The 8,204-nt window shown below is 43.3% G+C and overlaps 1 protein-coding gene across 3 annotated transcripts in view; it reads left to right on the top strand.

The window, feature by feature from the left end:
* The first annotated feature begins 3,703 nt into the window (after positions 1-3,703).
* Positions 3,704-8,204, top strand: part of MCHR2 (melanin concentrating hormone receptor 2) — an 82,794-nt gene continuing 78,293 nt past the window's right edge. The window contains exons 1-2 of one of the 3 annotated variants that reach the window (XM_073336855.2): positions 3,704-3,851; positions 4,069-4,282. The gene's annotated coding sequence lies outside the window, so the exon portion shown is untranslated. The other 2 variants (XM_073336854.2, XM_073336853.2) reach the window with 2 other exon arrangements.

The following is an 8,204-nucleotide window of genomic DNA, read 5'->3' as shown; positions in this document are numbered from 1 at the left end:
ATGACCCCCAGCCCAGAGGCAGGAGATGGTACCCATCACCCACAAGAGCCCCACTTTGAGATCCGGTGGAACCACCTTTACTGGGTGGTCAAAGACCCTCAGACGCAGGAAGAACTTCAACAGCTGCTGGTTCCACAAGGCTGCAGCATGACCTCCTGCACTTGGCCCACACGGCGCTGTGGGCGGGACACCTTGGGTGAGAGAAGACCCTCCAAAGGGTGGCCTGACAGTTCTTCTGGCCAGATATCCACCAGGAGGTAAAGGATTACTGCGCCTCTTGCCTGGAGAGTCAGCGGGCTGGACCAAAGGTACCCAAAGTGCCCCTAATCCCCTTAACCATGATAGAGCTTCTCTTTAAGCATAGCAGCTTAGACCTGGTGGGGGCACTGGAAAGGAGCAGGATGGGAAACTGTTACTATCCTGGTGATAGTTGACTATGACACCCAATACCCTGAAGTCGTCCCATTATGAACAGCCACAGCACCTAAGATTGCCGCCAAGCTAGTTAAAGTCCTTGCTGGGGGGGCGGGGATACCAAAGAAATCCTGACCAGTCAAGGTACCAACATGACGTCCTGTCTGATGGCTGAACTCTACCACTTACTCAACATCCGGCCCTCGAGACACTAGTGTACCACCCTCAAATGGATGGACTGGTAGAGCATTTTAACCAGCCATTGAAAAAGATGTGTACATTTGTGGAAGATGAGCCCTGGCACTGTGACATGTTACTCCCAGCCCTGCTGCTCACCATCTGGGAGGTACCCCAGGCATCAACCGGTTTCTCCCCCTTTGAGCTCCTCTACAGGCAGCAACCCCATGGCATCCTCTACCTCATTCGAGAGAATTGAGAGGAGCAAGAGACCCAAGTCACGGGGGTGGTCTGCTACATGTTGCAACTGCTTGAGCAACTCCATACTCTGGGAACTTTTGCCCAGAGGAATCTATTACAGGCTCTACATGTACAAGAACAGAACTACAACAAGGGGGCCAGATTCCACAAGTTTGAACCAGGAGAGCAAGTTCTAGTCTTGTTACCCTCCATGGAGTCCAAACTGATCAAGTGGCAGGGACCCTATGAAGTCACCAGATTGAGACCAGTGAACAATGAGATCCACCTACCAGGGCAACGGAAAGAGACATGTTAATCTGCTGAACATGTAGAAGGCCAGGGAAGGCCTGCTCATTACCCCTTTCCCTCCGGAGCCTGAAATGGGACTGCTAGTAGCTGGACCCCTAGAGTCAGGGCCAACCATGATGGGTGCCAAGCTAAGCCCTGAGCAGCGGGTCTTGCAGGTCTCTCCAGCAGTCTTATCTGCCTGCCCTGGGTGGACAGAAGTCTCACAACACTAGATAGCAACCCTACCAGGCCAAAGGTCCATGATGCCCATTGGCCCCCTCCCGAGGAAGATGTTGGAGGCTGTCCGGAGGGAATTGCATACCATGCTGGAGTTGGGGGTAGTGGAAGAATCAAGGAGCAAATGGCATAGCCTGATTTGTCCTGGTCCCAAAGCTGGACAGGACCACCTGCTTTTGTATCCACTTTTAGAAAGTCAATGCCATCTCACGCTTTGATGCATGCCCCAGATGGAGGAACTCTTTGAGGCTAGGAGGGGCTACATTCCTGTCCGCACTTGATCTGACAAAGGGTTATTAGCAAATACCCCTTACAGCAAACTTGCGAGTGAAGGCAGTCTTCCCTATACCATTTGGCCTATTTCACTTTGTGGTGATGCCTTTCAGGCTGCTCAGAGCCGCTGCCACCTTCCAGAGGCTAATAAATTCCATCCTGCAGCCCCACGACCAGTACTCTGCAGCATGTATCTATGACCTCGTGATAGATAGCACCAGCTCGGAGGACCATCTCCAGCACATCGCCAATGTGCTAAGAGCCCTAAAAGAGGCTGGGCTCACGGCAAACCTGGCAAAATGTCATCTTTTGGTCAACAGGAGGTGACATACCTAGAGTACTCAGTGGGCAGTGGCAAGCTGAGGCCCCTAGTAGATAAGGTGCAAGCCCTAGAAGACTGGCCTGCCCCCATGACAAAGAGGCAAGTGAGGCAGTACCTAGGACTGGCAGGGTAATACTGCTGGTTCATACCTGATTTTGCAAGGCTAGCAGCCCCTCTCTCGGACCTGACCAAGAACTTGCAACCACAGAGTCCAAAAATAAGTTTTTGTTTTTGAATATCCCTTAACATAGGTAGCAGCTGTGGCCAAGAGTGCTTTTTCTCCTGTGTGCTTGCTGAGAACAATGCAACCTCTTCCTTCTGATGTGGACTATGCCACAGTTATACTTGCCTTTGTCAGTTTGAGCTTGGAATACTATAATGCACTACATGAGCCTATACTGGGAGATCATCCAAAAGCTGAAGTTGAAGAATAGTGGCTGTCCACTTAGTAAAAGGCGCTTTACACAGAGAACATTAGATTGGTGTTTGGTGGTCATTAGTGGCAACTTATTAGCTTTTGGGTGGAGTTTAAGCATTGGTTTGAGAGCTGGCTACAAGAGACCACCTTTTTCTTTGTGTGGTATTGCACAAAGATTATTATTGTTACTGTGTGTTTTCAATTGTAATTGTTCATGCATTTAAAAATGCATAGATCATTTTATATATTGAAAATAAATATTAAACTATTCCTTCTATGCCCTTCTAAAGGGAATTTAAGTGTCAATAATATAAAACTGATTTATGGCTTTTAATGGAGTGGGATGTACAAAAAATGCTCCTGTAAAGGTAATTTGAAAAAAGATGGACTAAATTGTATTCTTGACCTCAATGAGGTTACACCAGGAATAAATCTGACCCTTTAATTTTTGCCAGATATGTTAGAGGAGAAGAGAAAATAATGAGAAAAGGCATGTGTTTAAATGCTCTGGGAATTGACCTCAGGCTGGAAGGGAAGGAAGATGTAATTGTCCAGAGTGATCACTTTAAGCTATTACCAGCAGGAGAGTGGGGTGGGAGGAGAGACACTTTTGTAGTGGTAAACACCCATTTTTTTCATGGTCTGTGCATATAAAAACATCTTCTGTATTTTCCACAGTATGCATCCGATGAAGTGAGCTGTAGCTCATGAAAGCTTATGCTCAAATAAATTGGTTAGTCTCTAAGGTGCCATAAGTACTCATTTTCTTTTTGCGAATACAGACTAAAACAGCTGTTACTCTGAAACTAGTCTAGATGTTATCGTATCTAACTAGATACAACAATGACAAGGTAGGTGGGTGCCAAATACAACAGAAGGGCCTGATCTAACACACATCTATATAAATAACTTTATGTATGTCAATAATCCCATTGAGGTCAGTGGGACTCCTCACCTCTGTCTGCAGGATGAGTCCTTAAGTCAGCTTCTGTTGTGGGACTTTCACACACCACCACAATGATCAGAATGCCCCATTTGCTTTCAGCAGGCAACATTCATTCCCCCTAGCCACTTGCTTCAGTTTCCTCACAGCTGCAGCTGTATTTGTAGGCAGGGTCGGCTCTAGGTTTTTTGCCACTCCAAGAGTGCAACTGCCCAAGCCAAAAAAAAGGGTGGCTGGAATGCCACCCCTGGAATTGTGCCACCCCAAGCACATGCTTGCTTTGCTGGTGCCTAGAGCCAGTCCTGTTTGTAGGTTGGGACTGAGGTGAACTGCTTTGCCCTTATCTTTACAGGAGTTACACATTTGCACAGCATGTCGCAAAAGGGAGGCTTTCCAGATGGTTTTGTTCACTAGGTTTTGTCCCCATTTCTGAGCTGATGAAGTGAGGGACAATATGGTACAGAAGCAAGCAGCTTGATGGGGAGGAGTCAGGAAACAAGAATGAATGATCAGATGCTGCTGCTGCTACTGCATCCATAGTAAGTGTTAGCTTGCTATTCTCTGAAGCAGCACTGTAGATGCGGATCTTAGCACTCCTTATCAGTCTAAGCAGAGCTTTGCCTTCCTTTTATGTTGAGGGCATAGTCAATGACCTGGCACAAGTCAGTCAAGAAGCAGAGAGAAGCATGAAGCAAGGAAAGCACATTTCATCCAGAAAATGATCATGCTATAGGGTCTTTTACTTATTTTTTGCAGGGGATGGCAGGCAATGAAAACAAAAGAACAATCAATTGAGGTAACAAGATAATACAGAGAAGGGAAAGTTTAAATTTCTGGAGACCCCAACAGGAGATTGTTGCTTGTGTCCTTTGAACCTCTAGGATGTTTCTTCTCATTTGTTCTGATACCAGTTTGGTGACCTGCACCCTCTAAACCATGCCAATTCTCTGGAACAATTTGTCTGAATAAGGTACGTGTAACAGTGCATTTATTTTCAATTTTCTGTATCCTAATGAGGGAGTTGAATGTTTAACTTTGATCCTTTTCTTAATTAAAACTGCATTATTTGTGGATCTTAATTACTGAAAAATATTTTAACACAGGGAGCTTAAGCCTAAAGTTTGGGGGTTTTTCTTCTAAACTTTTGTCTTGCTTGGTGCACTTGTGACACCAGACTGTAATGATGTTTTAAAATTTTCTCTACCTTCTTCATTAAGAGCTGCTATTAGTAGAAAGTTACATAAACCAGCATAAGCTGAAGAAGGTTGGTTTAAAATTGGAATAGTAAGAAATTAGAATATAAGGATGTTTTAGACAAGGATGTTTTGAAGTGAATTAAGGGAAGACTTTTTAACATGTAGATCTGGTAGTGTTTTGTAAATAATAAGGAACACAGGAACTCTTTTGGACATCAGAGCTAAAAGTGTAGATCAAAAGGGCTAGATTTTTTTAAATGAGAACAAAATCATATTCTCAATTTCCTTATGAGATGAGTTAGAATGACCTTTTCTGATACAATTTTACCATGAATAATTTTATCATTTTATTAAAGAATCTATTAAATTTATTTAATTTAAATCTATTTAATTTATTAAAGCTTTGAGAATTCAGCAGGAAAATATTAAATGTATTTTTTAAAAGTTGTACTGTACAGTTAATCATTAAGAGCACATTTAATAATATAAGAGGAGGTTACCACCACATTTAAAAAACTGTCTGCTCCACGATGTGTATTCACTTATTAATTGCATCTCCATTTTGATATGAGAGTAGACCATAAAGAATATTTCCCATGTGGTCTGGCTCAGTATAATTTCACCACCACAATAGAAATAAATATCTGCTTTGTATTCTTAAAGAAAAGGCACTTGCAGATTTACTGGGACATACTATATTTAAATATGGATATTTAAGGGATACCTCCACTGGAATTTAAAAGGTACTATATAAAAGATCTCTTACAATTTAGTCATGAATCAAAGACTATCTTAGCCAGATATTAGCGCAATGTCCATTATTTTCACTTTCTGTCATTATGTATTATAAAATGAACCTATTCAAAAAGCAGTTTATATTCAACAAGCTGCCTTGCAAGCCCATAGTCCTTATTTCACAGGGGAAATCTTAGGAACAGCATAAAAGCAGCAATAGTGATTATGGAACTGAAATACTGATATTTATCTCGGCACATATTTTTCAAATTGAACACAAACAGCTGGTTACCATGAAAACATCATATTAATGCACAAGTTAAACTGTTTCAAGCAAGGACATTCCAAAGACTCCCTCAGTCTGCCATATGGTATTGCATCACTTATGGTGTGTAATGCCAGACTCCCTAGCTTTGACATAAGTTTTTTTTAAAATACACAAAGGTGGACGCTGCTAAACTCTTTAGCTGAGATTGAATTTTGGTCCTTGAGGCAAAGTAATTGGGCTCTACTGCATGGCAGGTGGGGGCCAAGATACAGGGGCAGTATATGGTGGGTGGAGCATAGGCCAAAGGAGAGGCATAGGCAGGGCCAGAAGATCTGTTAACTGGAGATTCTTCTTTCTCTAGAAGCAGCCTACCAGGCTGAAGTAGCCTCTGCAGAGCAGCTCCTGTACGGACTAAAAGGTGATTCCTTCCTCCTGCACTCTCTGCCCTGTGGCCAGTCTCTTGTTCTCCTTGTGGCCACTCAATGTCTGAGTGGTCAGAAGAGATCTCGCATCCAGCATCTTCCATTGTAAAATATTGTGCTAATACCATAAAATTTACACAGCAGCTTATACAATGTTCCCTGCCTCAATGGTCAGATATAGATAATTCTAAAGTGATGTCTACCCTGCAAAGCCAAATAATCAGTGATCTACTCACCATATTACAGCTGGTGGCAGTGGATGAAAGTGAAACCACTTGTTAGCTGTGGTTTACACAGGTCTCTGATCAATTAGCAGCTACAGCTGAGGCTTTTATTCTAGAACCCAAGTTTCCTTACTTGAGCCAAGCAAGTAGGCCTCTGCTCAACTTTTCCCTTTTTTTACCATGCATTGCCCAATTCCATTAGCAGCTCAAAAAACTCATTAATGTTCAGTCATGAAAGCACAACATGGCCTGAGTATTAATGGAAGTCACTTCTGCTGATGAGCATTCCTGTTTGCTTCCTGTGAAGAAAAGTCCTAGAAAGTATAAAACAGAATCTAGTTGTCATGAATAACATGGTACATAGGAAAACTGGCATTTCTCTTATATTTTCATCATTTGGTCTAGCCCAGCAGTTCTCAAACTGTGGTTTGGGACCCCAAAGTGGATCATTACCCAGTTTTAATGGGGGTCCCCTGGGATTGGGGCCAAAGCCCAAGCTCCACCGGCCGGGGCCAAAGCCTGAGGGCATCAGCCCTGGGTGCAGGCCCCTGGCTTTGCCTCTTCCCCCTGCCTAGGGAGGTGGGGCTGGGCAGGCTCAGGCTTCAGTCCCCCCCCCCCCCCCACCTTGGGGTCATGTAGTAGTTTTTCTTGTCAGAATGGGGATGCAGGGCAATGAAGTTTGAGAATCCCTGATTCTAGCTCAGTACCCTGCCTCTCCTAGTGGGGTGTGTGGTTTTTTGTTTTTGTTTGTTGCAGGGAGTGGACACTGCTTAAGCAGTAACTTCTTGCCTTGGAAATGCATGGAAGCTAGTCATCTTGAACAAACTAAGAAAACTCCAGAGTTTATGATAATGAAGTCTGTAATCCTACAATCTACTGGTGGCATGCTATTATTATTTGTAATGTGATTGTACATAGGAATCCTAGTCATGGACCAGGACCCTACTGTGCTAGGTGCTGTGCAAACACAGAACAAAAAGAGGGCCCTGACTCAAAACTCTCAGTCTAAGTATAAAATGAGACAAGAGTTGGATACAGACAGATGGGGGAAACAATGAGACATATGGGTCAGCATGATGGATAGTGTTTCAGCATTTCCATAGCCGTTGTCAAGCTTTTTGTAGACAAAGTTTTTTAAGAAGATTTCATATGTACCTCTTTCTAAGTGTGAGTAGCAGTATGGGGAAAAAGTATGAAGATGCTTGTTTGAAAATGTAACAAGTAAGCAATGAAGGCTGACATCATTAGCATCCTGGAGGCAGGATAGTATGTTCCAGTGGAGAAAGCACTGGACACAGGAGACATGGGCTTTTCCTTAGGTTTACCAGGGACCCATTCTGTGATCTTGAATAAGTCGTATGTTAACCTTTCTCTGCCTCTGTTTCCTCATCAATAAAATAAGGATATTTGCTAGCCCATGTAAAAGTACTTTGAGATCTCCTGCTGAATAGTGATGTATGTACTGTAGGCATTAAGTATTAATATTATTCCCATGTAGTCCTCTGGATGGGTCTCTGATTGCAGTGGATTTCTGAACTTTGCATATTTTCTATAGTGTGTTTTTTTTTTTAAATTATTACAAACCAGTAGATAGATGACCTCTACATTACAAGGACTTCAGGACAAATGTCCCAGGACAGATTGTTTTTCTTTCTCTCCCTCTACCCCATGACGTCTAAAATGGATTAAAACATGAGTGGCTTGTAGAATTCATTGTTGTATTGATTGGGCTATACAAGGTACATCAACATTAGAAAAAATAATTTTAGATGAATGGTTTCACATTTGACCAGTCTCAAAGCTTTTATGATGCTGTGACAAGTTGGTCCCCCTTTCTGGGATACCACCTGATGTACGGGGATTTCACTGAGCCTCCCCTGCTCAGTCAACCTGGGTTCCCTCTCCCTGCTTTGCTGAATTAGGCTCTCTGGCCTCTTGCAGCATGCATACACAGGTAGGGCCATACCCCACTGCAGGCACAGACTGAAGTGAGCTCTGTGTGAGAGGACCCTCCCAGCACTCACATGCACACCCCTTTTTGGGAGAT

This window comes from Lepidochelys kempii, chromosome 3 (genome assembly GCF_965140285.1).
Source record: "Lepidochelys kempii isolate rLepKem1 chromosome 3, rLepKem1.hap1, whole genome shotgun sequence".
NCBI classification, from domain to species: domain Eukaryota; kingdom Metazoa; phylum Chordata; order Testudines; family Cheloniidae; genus Lepidochelys; species Lepidochelys kempii.
The sequence above is the reverse complement of the archived record's forward strand: the minus strand, read 5'-3'. Positions and strand labels throughout refer to the sequence as shown.